The following is a 15,539-nucleotide window of genomic DNA, read 5'->3' as shown; positions in this document are numbered from 1 at the left end:
AAAATATCTAATGCGGCTTCGCCACATCGTTTTGTTCGTATGCTATCCGACCTCACTACCGCTCGTTCGGACCTAACTGAAGCAAAGAAACCCAGCTTTGAGTACACCGGGCAAATGAGGCGGTTAGAGGTTTGTATGCATGAGGCCGCCGCTTCCGACGGCGGGTCGGCGGCCAACTCAGCTGGCGTCGCCTCGGCGGTTTGGCTTCGGTTATGTGACTGCGCCACATGCGGAGATATAAAAGCAAAAACATATTTTTGACCCTAAAAAATGACCCTTTCGGCGAAATGGCTTTTCGGTGAAACTACTTTCGGCGAAATGACCTGCTCCCGAATGGGGACACCTATAGCCTATGTTATTAAAATTTGACAATAACAATTGTGTTCTAATTGATTAAAGTCGAAATTTGAAATCAAACAAAATTAAAACAGCTAAAAAATCGTGATTTTAAGTTCGTTAGATATTAATTTTCTACAGTTTTATCCCACTATCCAACACTATTTACATTTCAGTGATGACTCCACCAATAAATGGCTTTGTCGGAATGAGCTATTCTCTCATTGCTGACTTTTCTTATCCATACATATGCATGCGTCGATTCCTTCCTATCGCTACACAGTGTGTACATACTGTGGTGAATGAAATAAAGTGCTTTGCTTGTGCGCTCTTGCCACGATACGGATCTGGGTTCATTCGTCATATATAATTGCACAAAAGGAATCCTACAATTCCTTTTGGCCAAACACCAACACATTCACCCGTGTCGTAAAGTAACTGTTCGTACGTTGTAACGTTGAATGAGTGATTCAAGAATGGAACGGTCGCTCACTAGGATGAATGTTTCGATGTTGCTTCCTGCTCTGGCGACAGATTTTCAGCCTTCGCTTTCTCGCCATCTTTTTCCCGCATCATCTACTAAGGCATTGATTGATCACACGAAGGAAAAAGGAATTCTCACGACGACACGATCGCCTACGAACGAACGCTCGGCTATGTTGAGTCTCTCTTTCTGTCGTGCGCAGTGAACCTTTGCGTACTCCTGGCCGATGGCTGGTTAAGCTCGGCTCGATGCACGGACATTATCGGGCATCAGAGCTCTAGTCGTGTGCTGAAAAGAGAGAACAGAAACGAACAGCACAGCGAGTGTGATTCGGAATATGCTGTTGTGTTGGTGCAGTCAGCTTAGTGTGGCGTGGAAGTCAAAAAGTTATATTTAAAATGCTTTTAGTTGGATATGTGCCGCGGTTTCAGTAAGAACGTTTTTCTCCTTTCGGCTGTTGCGCGCAGGACCTTCTGCATTTACTGTGCACTTCAAACAGTTATCATTTGTGGCACCGCCAGTGTAGGTAATGATGATACAGTCAATTGGTGCTTGAAAGGATCTGTTGTTGCAAAACTAGTGATTTATTTTCTGTCGGCTTTCTTCTGCTAGAGTACATGAAAGTGTTTTTTTTTGGAGAGAAGAAAAGTTGATTTTTTTGTTGGCTTGGATGTGATGTGGATTGAAAAGGATTAAGGGCCTTAGTTGAGTGTGCTGACCGAGCGAAAAAAAATAGTAGTAACAAAGCGTGGCTTTAAAATTGTACAAAAATAATTACAGTGTGGAAACTTCTGAGGAAAAGGAAGTTGTGCAAGTGGGTAAACCGGAAACCGTGATCTCTAGCTTGCTGGCAAATTCCTGTTTATTTTTAGCAACATAAATGAAACGCACAGTGTAAGCTTCCACAACAAGCAAAGAAATAAGTGCAAAATTAAATCAAATTCACCCAAGGAGTGCAAAAAAATGTTTTTATCGCAGTGCAAGGAAGTTGCGAAGGAATTTACACACTCAGCACAGCAGTCGGGGCGTTGTAGCCGTACCCTGTGAGCGAGAGAGGCGAATAGCAGTCGGGCTGGTCGTTGCTGCGCGCTGCAAAAAAAACCCGAACAAATCAAAGTAGTCGGGCGAACCCGCCTAGAGTCGCGGTCATCATTCGCGGTACGTGCGTTGGTGCAACGGAGCAGGAAAAGGAAACTCCCGGAGCCGGCCGACAAGAACAACCGATCCGTGGCGGTGGCGTCGGCGGCGAAGAAAAATTGCCAGCAAAACCCTCTCGGCCAGGAGGAGGAAACCTACTTGTTTGTACGCGAATTTGAATTTGAAGCTTGGCTGCCCGGAAAGGAGAAACATGTAAAATAGGTACGTGGCACACCAGCAGCGATTTTTTGTTTTCTAGAGAATTCATTTTAATTGTGGGGTTGAACACTGTAGGTTTGTCTAGTTCTGAAATTAGAGTGTAGTAGGCGGATCAATTTCTTAATTATGACCGATATGATTTTTCTCAGTAATTCACTATGTAAAATTTTTAGTTTTTTTCACAAGTCCGCAACTTAACCGAAAATAATACAAACAACTGTGCAACGTAATGCTTGTTTAAAACTTGATTCCAGCTCAGTGAAAACGGGTAAAACAATTGATTTTAAATTAGGCGAGGTAAATCATCTTCACTTCCGTAAATGCTGTTTTAGCGTTTCAAAGTAAAATTATTCAATAATGAAAGTTGGTTCAGCACTACGGGGAAAGCATTATCCGGTATAGATTAGCTAGTCGATTGAAATGAACTTATGGGGCTTAAAAACCATCTTTTTTTACATACAATTTTTTATACATAAAACTAAATCACCATCAGTGCATTACAAAGTTGGAAAATATTTGCGGTCCAGGAAGTGGAAAAAAAATCTAGTTTGGTACGAAGTTTTTAGCAGTGAGTTTGTTTGTTTTACTTATGTTCAACATTTCCACGAAAAATATAAACGAAATAACAAAGAAGGCGGGTACGTGATGGTTGAGTTTATGGCTTTTACGCAGCCTGCCTGGATTCTGTTCCCAAATCCGCACAGCTAACAATTGTGCTATGCAAAGTGATTTTGTGAATTACTTTGAAAATTAATTGGAGTCATTTTAGAATTTATTTTGATCCATACCTACGAAAAATGGAAAATTAAATTCTTTTCCGTAAAGTTAAGTTACTTTATGAACGATTCTTATTAGAGTTCATTCCAATTCGAACAACCTCTATAGTCTTCTTTAGTGTACGGATTATTACTAGAATTTTTTCAAAAAGTTCAATATGAAATTCATCATCAGAAGATGATTTAATGCAAACAATCTTTATCCCAATTGTTTTATTTGAATTGGAAAATTTATTTCCGCTATGCACAGTATGATTATTTTTAAAGAAAGGCAATAGTTTGGTAGTGATCTTCTGACTAAGGAAAAACGAAGTCTCAGATCAAAATTTGACAGCAAATTTTCTAGACGCCTATCCCCCGGGGTTCCTCGTCAGCTGATCGGAATCGTTTATTATCGGTATCAAATCAGCTCAAATCCCAATCCCAAAGTTTAATGACTCGAAAACCGCATTGGTTGGAGAAAATGTATTCACACAATTCCACTCACACAATCTCTCGCACGAACCACACCAGCTCGGCCTATTGCGGCAAAGCTAGGAAAATCCGATGGGTGGACGAGAAGACAGGAAAGAGGAAGACCAGGCAGAGGAAGCAGCAGAAAAAAAAACTAGAAAATTGCATGCTTTATCGTTTCTTCTTCAGTCTACCTGCCTGTCGCCGTTTCACTCCGTGGCAGCAACCCATGGTACATCATTTTCCTTTTCCTTTTTGTCCGTGTTTTCCTTTTTTATGGCTCCTTTTGCGCTTGTGGTGCCAGACCTGGGTTGGTCGGCCTGTGCGGAAGCTGGAAAAAGGCCACAAACCAAGAAAGCCAAGAAACGTTGCCGGTTGCGCTAGTAGAGAGCTAACCAACCACCAGCCAGCCAAGGGGCCAAACCACGTCTAGTTTCTCCTCCTGGCCTAGGCCAGACCCAAGCTAGCCAGCCAGCCAACCAGCCAGCAGCAGCAGCAACAAATAATAATAACAACAGCAGCAGCAGGCTTCTCGAAAAAGGTTGTGGCCAACTTGCTTGAGAGCTAGCCTAGCTTAGCCTGAGCGGTGATTGACCTCCATCGGTCGTAGTGTTTTTTCCTTCTATCTCGTACTCCTTTTTCTTCTGTGTGTGCCGTTTCTGCCACAGTATCTATTTTCTGCTTCACTGATTTCGTCACAGTTGCTTAGTCCGCCCCTGTCGATTGATGTGTCTGTGAACGAAACAAGTCTAATGGATATCATTATCGGATGCGACTTTTCAGGAATATCCGGTGAACCGCGGAACGTCGAGCCGTGGGACGGGGACAGGGAGGAGTGGGAAATGGAGTCGTTTAAAACGAAATAAAAACAAAGTTTTGTAATTTTCGAGTACACTGACAAACCCGCGACTCGAGCATGAAGCAACCGAGCGCAATAATAACAGCAGATTGAAAGTGGAAAATCAAATTAATCTAACTGTATAATTGACGAAGTAAGTTGAAGCCGTTTTATTGGGTGGACCAGCGCCGCGGCGGTCTGTGTGAACGGTTGATTGAGCAATGGCAGTTTTTAGCTGTTGTTTTCGGAGTTGCCTCTCCGTGGAGATCCACTGTAGCCCCACGGGTTACACCGAATCTAGTCGCTGGTCTGGCCTAACGCCGATTGTCCTCGTTTTTCGGGGACCAACCAGCATCAACCGGTGAACAGTGTTCTAATTTTGATTTATGGTATCGGGGCTAATGAGGCGAGTTTTGTTCGGCTGGGAGAAATCTGCGTTTATTGGGGCCCCTCCGAGATCTGGGTATAGCGAGCCGCCATAATCGGTTGATTATGGGTAAGAGAGAGAGAGAGAGAGAGAGAGAGAGATGTTAATCACTTGGCACTTGTTGCTACCGTTAGCTTCTCAGATGTCACTGTTGAAGTTTGAGTTTCGGCGGATATTGATTAGGGAATTCAGTTGGATACCCGTGCACGGCCGTGATTTAAAAGTACGAATCTTACAAAACTTGATTTCTATGCCCAACGAAAAACGGATTGAAAACAGATAAGCGAGTGATAGTGCACCGCACTTGTACAATATTTGCAAAGTTCTGTATCGGAATTGAGCTTCTCACAGAAAAGATGGGAATAGTTTCGAACCGTGTATATGTTTGTTGAGAACAAGCCTCTAGATGGCCCAATACCACATTTCATGACAATCTATCCACTAGTGTTTGAATAGCAACTGATCGTGTCAGACGAGATCTAGTTTTCATCAAGCTATGGAAAAAGACGCATAGAAGCAACGATAAAATCGAATGATTTGCGGTACTAATTGGTCGACCATCCCCCGTATTCTCCAGACCTGGCCCCCAGCGACTAATTACTATTTCCAAATCTGAAAAGTTTTCTTCAGGGAAAGAAATTTTCGTCGAATGCTGAGGCCATTGCTGAAACGGAAGCTTATTTTGTCCTTGACAAATCTTTTTTTTTAAACGGCATCAAAATGTTCGAGAATCGATGGGTCAAGTGTATCGCTCTAGATAGAGTTACTATACTGAAGAATAAAACAGTTTTCACGATAAATCGACTTTTTCTTTGTTAGGCTTCTCATTCCATGTAGTACTGAGCTGGACATGTACAATCAAGTACAATTTTTTGGACTGATAGTTCAAAGCTTCGAGATGAACGCTCTTGTTCTAACAATGTTGATCAAATTTGAAACGGTTTTGGTGCACATCTCCGGTTCGAGAGAGATATAATCTTATATGTGAGGTAACCGACAATTCCCAGCATTTTTTGATGCACCAACATGTTTCGGAGATGAAAGAATCGATTTTGAAAAACTTAGACTTATTTGAATGCCACTGTTAGGTTATTCGATAAACTCCCAATACAAATGACCGAGGATAGAATCTTTATCACGCATTATCACACCACTAGGTGGATTAAGATGGTATTTTTACGTAATTGGTTCGTCAATAACAGTTTACGTTATTTGAAATTTGGTAACGCCCTGTATAATTATGTCTTCGGAAACGGAAATGCCCGTCGTGAACCATTTCAAATTATAGTAGCTGTTGAACGAGTGTAAAATTTTCAAAATCAACTGTGGCATTTCGATTTTCTTCGCTAGATATCCAAAAAAAAAAACACCTAGTAATTTGAGCTCATGATAAATGAGAATTTTACTTAATACTGCATCAGTTACTCGTTTTGAATGTGTGGCAACGCACTGTTTTATTGTTCGTCACAACAGTTAGTCTTCAATTACTTTTTTAAACTTTCTTACGTCTACGGATTTTTTTATATAATAACGAAGCCTTTCTCATATTTTCCGCGTTTATCGGAGATTTGTACCTTGTTGTGAACAGGACAAGGACAAGTAGTGTCCGTAGAATCGTATCACCAGCCATACAATGGTTCTGTACAATCTAAATTGGCTGCGAAGTCTGTTGAAACAGAATGTCAAATTCTACTACAAGGCTTTGCCTTGTGAACAGGACAAAGAGTTCTCTGAAGCTAAAAAGGCAAAACAAGATACTTGCATAGCGTTTCTAACACCAGGAAAAGTAACTTCTCAGAATTAGAAAAAAAATGAAATAATACCAATATCACCAATATAATAAAATACTTGTTATCAAGAATTGAGGCTTACGATCAAGAATTGAAACGATTCACGAACACTTGCGATTAACCGGAAATCGTCATCTAAAATTTCGGAAACGACCTCAAACAACCTCTTCCTACACCTAATCATCAAATCCGCCCCCAAACTGTACGTATGGCCATCTAAAGACTATCCCAGAAAGTATGGACGCACTTTGATTTCGCTGTAAATAATTCACAAGTGTTAGAGATATTCAAATTCTATTCGATATACCGATAATATTAGACTACAACAACAGAATATTATTCTCAACATTTGCTACTTAGCCATTGTAGATTAGCTGGCACACTTTCTTGCGAACGCTCCTCATTAAATTCCGTACAGACTTCTTAACGACAAGTTTTGACACTTTTTTCCAATCTTTTTCGAACTGTTGAATGGTTTCGGCTGCCGAGACATGTTTCCTAATATGTGCCTTCGTTAATGCCCAAAATTTCTCAATTGGTCGAAGTCGACGAAAGTGACATTTTTGGTAGTATACCATTCTACCGTTGATTTCGAGTAGTGGCAAGAAGCAAGATCTGGCCAGGATCCTTGTGGCTTCGAATCATGGGTAGGAGTCATTTTTGTAAACATTCCTTGATGTATATTTCGCTGTTCATTGAAGCAGTGGTGATGAAGGGTTTCGAAATCTTACCGCAGCTATAAATTGCTTGCCAGACCATAGCTTTCTTACCAAATTTTTCGACTTCAATCGATGTCTCGGACTGGTTTAACACTTGCCCTTCTCGCACAGTATAATATTGTGGTCCCGGCAAAGATTTGTAATCGAGTTTCACGTAGGTTTCGTCGTCCATGATTATGCAGTTCAAATTTCCAGCAAGAATCGTATTGTACAGCTTTCGAACCCTCGGCCTGATCGATGCTTCTTGTTTCGGATTACGTTTTGGTTGTTTCTGCTTCTTATAGGTTCGAAGATTCTAACGTTCTTTAGCACGAAGAACATTTGACTTCGAAGTGCCCACTGTTTTGGCCACATCCCGAACTGAAACCTCCTTCTTTTGCTCGAACGCTATCGGTATACGTTTATCCAACTGACGGTTAGCAGGACCTCTTTTTCGACCCGTTTTCGGTTTATCCTCAAAGGTCCGAACTTCCTGATTGCATTTCGCACGGTTTTTTCACTTACTCCTTCCATTTTTGCTATCTTTCTCAGTGACAGTCCGCGTTCTGTGCGCCATTTGTACACAATTTTTCGACGTTGTTCTGCTGAAAGTCCACTCATAAAAACGAATAAACAACTGCACAAGTGGTTAGAGAAGAGTGTAAACAACAGGACGCAGCCATAAAAATTGACAGATTCTGAGCCATTGCGAAATGGCAGCGGTTTTTGGTTGCGTACATACTTTCTGGGATAGTCTTTAGGATTCTGTTTCGAGTTTAAACATTGTTTACCGCAAACTATTCGTCAACTCAGTTTCAAAAATACAGGATATAAATATTACCCTCTACGGCTTGTTTAACGTGATATTAACCCAAACCATTCAAACCTTAAGATTCTACCTAGAATCTTTAGCCGTAGTTGAAAGACGTAAATCTAGTTTCTTCGTTAGATAAATCTTCGTGAAAAAAAACATAATTTTATTCAGTAAAAGAACTAAATGAACTGACATTACTTTTATTTCCCCCAAACGACAGCAAAGACAACTGTTTCTTAGTTTTGCTACAATGACAGCTTTCCTAAGATTGCAAATTTCCTCTGAAACCGTCCACTTGGACATTGGTTTTGTGCTCTCGTTTTAATCTCTGTTTTCTGTCATTTCGGCCTGATTCTATGACTTCATTTGCCTTTAAAGTTTAAAGACGAATTAAGGTCCTAGGTGAGTTACTTGTGGTACACCTGAGGTTATTACGATTGTCAGGTGAATTGCATAGGTAATTCAGACTGAGCACTGACGGTATTACGAACCGGATGCCTTTCCCAGCAGCAAATTTTATTACGGCGTAACTAGTTTGTAACTCAAATGAGCAATTTATGTTGCGAAATGGTCATAACTGAGTTTCCACAATAAGCATCACTAGGATCGCGTATGTGACTGTTCTATACGCTATGACGAAGGCTGTTGAATCAATCGAGTCTATCGGTGCCTTTTTTGTTTTGTTTCTTTCGTGATACGTAGGAAGTCAAAATGCTCACCGAACATTTCGCAGAAATGCAGTAATGCTTTCTGATTTAATTTCACTTTGCAAGCAAAAAACTGCATACCGGGCGGTTAATACCGCGCCTAAATAAACGATTTGATAAAAAAAAAGACAAAAACTCAATCTGCTTACCTTCTCCAGTAATCATAAAACACCCTTATTTATTTATCATTTATGTCAACAACATCCAAGTTGTAAAATTACACTATTTAATTAGGTTTAAGTATTCATTTTTTATTTGCGTTGCAATGATATTACCTAAAAACCAGTGGCGTCTCGTGACAAAATTGCCTAGTTGTGCACTGCTGAAAACTAAAGATCGAGGAATGGAGATTCGCTTGTGTTTTTCAATACAATGAGCTAACAATATACTTTCGGATGGGATTTGTTATTTAACAAAAACACCTCAGTGCTGAGCTGAGTAATTCTTTCTCTTCTCGAATCTGTGCAGTAACTCATGTGCACGGAAGAGACAGATACTTGAAATTTTATGTCTGATGTATGTGAGATGCGTGTTAATAAACGCAATTTCGACGCGATCCAACCTGCTTTCATAGAATAAATGAAGATTTCAAAAAAAAATAATTGAATTTGGATGGGGTTGGGGACGCAGTTCATTCCTTCAATTCAACCGGCTGTGCAGTGCACGAGGTGCACATGAGAACAAGACGCCACTGTTAAAAACCAAACATAACAACTTTGTTGCTTCGAATTGCGAACAGGTTTTCCTACAAATATCTGCCTTTCATGATGGCCCACATAATTGCGATAGCGTTGCGTTGAGAGCTGGTCTAAAATCATCATGTAATTTCTCTCCTTCAAAACTTTGTAAGTTTTGAGCATTTTCGCAGCATACACATTCTGCGAGAAAGGCTCCAAGCTGCCCTAAAGTACCATCAAACATTTACTTTTCCCAGTTGTTGTTATTCAACTTCTTGTCAGACTTCATGAGACTTCGTTTATAATTTTTGAGCATTTTCGAATGCTGCGAGAAAGGCTTCCAACTGCTCAACTTCCCTGAAGTATCATCAAACATTCACTTTTTCCGGATGTTTAGCGGGGTTGGTACCGTTTCCCAACCAGAGACGCTTCAACCGAACCCAGGACTTAAATTTACTTCAATGCTATTCCACCATTCTCAAACGGTTTTTTTTCAGTTGTGTTGCACCAAACAAAAGTTTCGAACTAGTAGAATGGTTTTTTGGCGCAGATTAGAGTTATTGGTAAACATCTTCCCTATCACCTTGTCTTGAGTTCTGGATATCGTACTTATTCTCCCACGTTCAGGGTTGCCATCAACATCCTGTACCTTTTCACCACTTTCTCAATAACAATTAACGCGAATAGGTAAATAATTTGCTGCCAATTAGTTACGGTAATTTCGAATTTGTTGCGGATTTTTTAGTACTTCTTTTGAGTACTTCGTTGAGTTCATTCGAAGTTAACGAAGCACTCAACTGAATAAGTTTAAAAACAAATCGAAACCCAGGGATAATTTGTTTCTAATTAGTTGCGGTAATTTTCAATTTGTTGCTCATTTTTTTCCAAGTGCTTCGCTAAGTTCATACGAAGTTAGCGAAGCACCCTTTATATATAAGCTTGAGAACAAATTGAAACCCATATATTCAGCTTATATATGAAGCACCCTTCATATATAAGCTGGGAAACAAATTGAAACTCAGTTGATAACTTGTTACAAATTTGTTGGATACTTTGCTAAGCTCAGATGAATTCAACAAAGCACACCTCCTAAATCACCTGGAAAACAAATCGTATCCCGGCGGATAATTTGTTGCTAATTAGATACGGTAATTCTTAATCTGTTGCTCAATCGTTTTTTGTTACTTTTTTGAGTACTTCGCTAAGCTCATATCAATTCATTGTTTTTATGCGAATTTTCAAAGCATAACAAAAAGACTTCAGCGTAACATTGTTTGTTCCGGAATCAATTCCTGAATTGTTCGGCGAAAATATCATGTCCCATTTTCAGCAACCATATCTCAGGAACAGCACGACATTTTTACATAAAATTTACTTCTAGCTGTCTTTAATGAAGGATAATAACTACATAGAAATTTTAAGATTAGGCAACCCATAATTTTTTGTTTGATTAACACTCGAAATGAAAGAACGAAAAACTTCGTTTACAGGAGTAGCTCCTCTTATGTATGCGAAAATTGATTGACTCTTAGAAACATGAAGAATAATTTTTACGCATGGGCTTAATACACGTCTAACTTTCAGAGCAATTTCATGGCCTACCTTTTTTTCTGCTGAAGATAGTAACAATACTTCCTGCTCTATCGTAAGTAAATAGGATGACGAATTGTCAAATTTCAACAGCTCATCGGAAAGATATGACGCAAATCCATTCCTTGCAAGACACGGACTCGACATACATACATGGACTAGCAGCATTAACCTAAGGAATAAATAGTTTCTCGGTTCTTGGAAACGTGGCTCCCATAACCCTATTCGTACATGTGCTAATTGAAATCAACAACACATTTCACCTTCCCCCGCTTGGGAAGAGCGACACCAAAATTAATTAAATCCATGTGCCAACCCGATAATCGATCGATAATCCTTTGGTCAGCGCCATCGGGTTGGTCGATCACAGTTGGCTCTGCGTTTGAATTGGGGTCGCCTCGAAACCCAAAATGATGGGTACCCGCTAACCATTCGACAAAGCAGGCGAAAATTTTGCAACGTTTCTTCCGAGAGCCGTCGTCGTGATCGTGTGATTACGAAAGTATCCTCGCTTGCCTGCGCTTCGTCGTGGCAATTCCTGGAGCGGTTTACAGTTCTTCGGAAACCTTCTTGGGTGTGAGATTGCTGACGTAACCTCGAGAACGGCGACTTTCGGCGAGTCACTCCGACGATGTGATGTGAAGAGCGAGACACTGCACGAACCGGCTTGCTCACGCTACCAGTGAGCAACGGTTTCACCAGTACCAGCACGCGATGTTCGCTAGTTGAAGTTGCGATTTGCGATTTGTTTTGGTTTCGATGTGGGAAGACGGCAAACCGCTCCCGCTCCCCGTAGTGGTGCGGATCGAAGCACAAGGGGCATCGTCAGTGTGTTGGTGTCTGTTCGACTCGGTGGAGCAGTTGCAAAAAAAAAAAAGCGGATCCCCAATCCTTGCACCGCGTATCCCCTAGAGTTAGCGAGAGTTTGTTTGAAGTGCTTTGAAATTCCCGTACAGTCAGTCCGGGGCTGCCAGTGTATGGCAGAGGGTGAAGATAGAGATAGAGGAGTCCCACAAGTGCAATACAGACTTGTTGTGTGCGGATGTTTTAAAAATATATGTACAAATGTTTTAAAGTGGATATCGTTTGCGTTTCCTCGTGCGGAATGGTAACTTGCTCGGTGTGCACTGTTGGCTTCGCTAAGCTCTTCCACCGGTCATCAAGGACGGAAAAAGGACACTGCAGGATTGCACCGGTGTCGAGTGTCGCAATCGCACGAACGTAAGCCGGAAACCCTTCAAGTGAGTCCGGTTTGCGTATTTTTTCCTAGGGACTACCTCGTAAGGATATCCATTTGTTGTTGCAGTGAATAAAGGTTAAAGTGAATTCAAGGATACACGTATTGTCAATACGTGTTTGTTGTTTAACAGGAAAGGAAAGTGTGACAATCGTCATATTTTCGATGAAAAATTTTGAATGTTTCATCAGTTGCTGAAGTCAAATAAGACCCTGTTGAATCAAACTACTGTAATTTCAATAATTCAATCTTTAGACCCAGCCCAATGCTGACGATTGAAACACTAAACGTGGGAGCATGACGTTAGTATCGGTGTTCAAACCAACCTACGGCAGCCAAAGGGAGGTGCGTCTGCCTTAAATTCGGTGAATCGATGCAATGTAGGATGCTTATTCAAGTAGGGCTACCATCGTGAAGTGATTCCACTTGATTCCAATGTCGACGGATCAAATTGAATGCAATAAGTCAGACTGCTAAAAACCAAAGTAGGTTGTGGGGAAGACACTTACTTTACACTCTAAAAAAACAATTTTAATTTGAATTATTGCGTTCGAGTAAATAGATTTAATAGGGAAAAAATTAGAATCGAGATTTAATTTTTAATTTTCCTACAAACTTGCAACTCGTTTGGAATATGTTTTGATAACAGTTAATACATTTTGATTAGACTTCTGTTAAATTGCTTCTACTTCTGATGCTAGACTACTGTAAACCAGTTCTACTGAAACGAAACGTCGGAAATAGGCAGAGCAAGATTAGCAGCAGAGTATGAGCTTTCACCGGTACGTGCAAACCATCGGTTGTGTGTTTCGCGCTACATTATCGGGTTGCCTTCTGAAATGTGTTTTCACATAAACCCAGAGCAGCTCAGTTTGTAGAGTTTTATCATCGAATATTGCATGTCCAAAAACGAGTCCGTTTTCTTTGACTGACGCTTTTTACAGTCTGAACGAACGTAATCAGAAGCTCAAACCAAATTTGTCTAGGTTTACTCGTTTTGCTCAGTTTACCCTAAGCTGTTCGTCTGAGATATTATCAGTGTAAACGTTCTGCTCAAGTAGAACGCGTAGTTTTCTGGAGTTGCACTACTTTTTTGTTGCAAACCTAACTTATATAATTATATTTTGAGCGGCTTTGCTGATAAAGCCACTTTCCATGCTCTAGATTTTAACGAGTTACACAATTTTTTCGTTTGTAGAAGTACCTATACAAAATAACTTTCTTTTCAGTTTTGCGACGATTGAGTGAAAACATATATAGAAAAAATCAAATGAATGAGAAAACCGACAAAAAATGATTTTTTGGAAAAAGATACGCCCAGAGGCAGGACTCGAACCTGCGTTCTTTTGCAATCCATGCTAACGCGTTTACCATTTGCGCCACCCTTAGCTATGACGACTTTACGTCAAACCAACTGAAAAAAATTGATGAAAAAACTTCTTTTTGTTCTAGCTTTCCTGTGAGCAGTTCTTCAAGAAAATGGCCTTCAGAAGAGCTGCTAAGCTAATTTAATTTCGCACAAGATTAATTTTTTCCTGTAGAAAAATTGATTTAAAATTGTTCATTAAAAACACAGTTTTTTTGTGTCTCATTTTTCGAAAATGTGATGTATGAGACACTCACACAGGGCTCTTTTAAAACCATCATTTTGCAGAAGGTGGCATGTTTATACGCTATGACATTTAAGAATTATTTGATTTGTTTAACGTTTTTACAGGTTATTTAAATTCTAATTTAAATGACAGCACTCTCACAGATTGCTCTTCAGACTTTCCATCTCTTATGACTCTTTTAGAAACCGTTTAAGATTTATTTCTATCGATCGGGCATTTATTGAATTTTTTTTTACGTAAAAACAATCTTAACTTTTTCGAAAAAGAGCTTCTATTAAAAAAACTTAGTTCACCAAAATTGTGCGCAATAATCAGCTTGCCGGAAGCTTATTTGAAAAAAAGTTAACTTTCAAGGGTCACACCATACTTTTGCTCCGAAAAATTGATTTAACTCGACTAAATGAAGAGCTAAGAAAGTGTGTTTTTTTTTCAGCAAAGCTGTTCAAAATATAATTTTTCAAAACTTTTCCTTAAAGAGAAATCATTTTTAAATTAAATTGAGAAAGCTTGAATACAAATTTCAATCCAAACATGGACCACCCTAATTACCTTTTGACATAAAAAGAAGCGCCATTTTTGTCTCACTAATTTTCCGTTTCGAATCACAGTGCATTGTTCGCAATTCCAACAAATTCATAAATTTCAAGTTTGATCAGAGAAAATACCAGAAAATTGAATTTGTTGTGCATGAATTTGAAGAATGTTTAAACAAAAGTTTAAATCCTTTTCATTGTCATTGGAACAATTCTTGTATGTTAATAAATTTTAAACAATGTTTTAGAGCATTTCAAACAAAACTCGAATACATTTTTAAGGAGTATGGAATAAATTTTGCATCTGTTGTAACTTGATTTTGATTGATTTCCTTTTGTGTTGAATAAGGTTCTACTAGAATTTTATAACAAATTTTGGTTGAACTTTGAACGAATTTAGATTAGTTATTTTTTAAAAAATTTCAGTCATTTTGCAATGTTTAACTCTATTTATACAAAACTTTACTCTTACTGGTTCGAATGGTAAACTCGAACGATTTGCATTGATGGTGATGTTTAAGTGTGACTCCTCTGGTGGAAAGTAAAAGTTTAGTAACAAGAAGTATTTTGTTTACTTGCATGACCTCGACTTACGTCTCACTTTTTCGCTTTTTATCTTTACATCCTTACTCTATTTTGAGTATTATGGATCTATAGTTTTCCTATATTTTACATCCACTTATACGTCTTTATTCTGAATAACGACGTATTGGTTTTTCGACCGAATATGGTTCGGCTGAATCCTAGCTACCTTTGATTTTGCTAGCTTTATTAGGAATACGAATGAAATACGATCGAAAAAACGATACGTCGTTATTCAGAATAAGGGTGATAATCTCTAGTTAGTGTAATATCGTTGAATTGATGGAAAAGTGTTCTGTACAGCTGTTCATATTGTCTGCGATTTGGAGCCTCTAAAATAGCAACTTGTCGCCGAGAAGACCAAGAACGAGAACGTGTTGATGATTCTGAGCTACATGAATTGAACTTCCAATTACTCCCCCATCCACCGTATTCGCCAGATTTGGCCCCCAGCGATTACTGAAACTGAAACTGAGGTCTATTTTGAGGCAAAAGATAAAAGTGGTATTGAAATGTTAGTGCGGCGCTGGAATGATTGCGTTGCTCTTGATGGAGATTACGTTGATGCATAAAGTTAATTTTGAACCAAAAAAGTACGGGTGTGTAATGTCAGAGACATAACTGGATG

The 15,539-nt window shown here is 39.4% G+C and overlaps 1 protein-coding gene across 3 annotated transcripts in view; it reads left to right on the top strand.

The window, feature by feature from the left end:
* The first annotated feature begins 1,217 nt into the window (after window positions 1-1,217).
* Window positions 1,218-15,539, top strand: part of LOC131433157 (protein tramtrack, beta isoform) — a 53,722-nt gene continuing 39,400 nt past the window's right edge. For 2 of the 3 annotated variants that reach the window (XM_058600002.1, XM_058599999.1), the window contains exon 1: window positions 1,218-2,179. The gene's annotated coding sequence lies outside the window, so the exon portion shown is untranslated. Of the gene's footprint in view, window positions 2,180-11,801; window positions 12,188-15,539 lie in introns of those variants that run through there. The other variant, XM_058600000.1, reaches the window with a different exon arrangement.

Source organism: Malaya genurostris, chromosome 2 (genome assembly GCF_030247185.1).
Source record: "Malaya genurostris strain Urasoe2022 chromosome 2, Malgen_1.1, whole genome shotgun sequence".
Classification (NCBI taxonomy): domain Eukaryota; kingdom Metazoa; phylum Arthropoda; class Insecta; order Diptera; family Culicidae; genus Malaya; species Malaya genurostris.
Note: the sequence above shows the minus strand (reverse complement) of the source record. Positions and strands in the feature narration are given on the sequence as shown.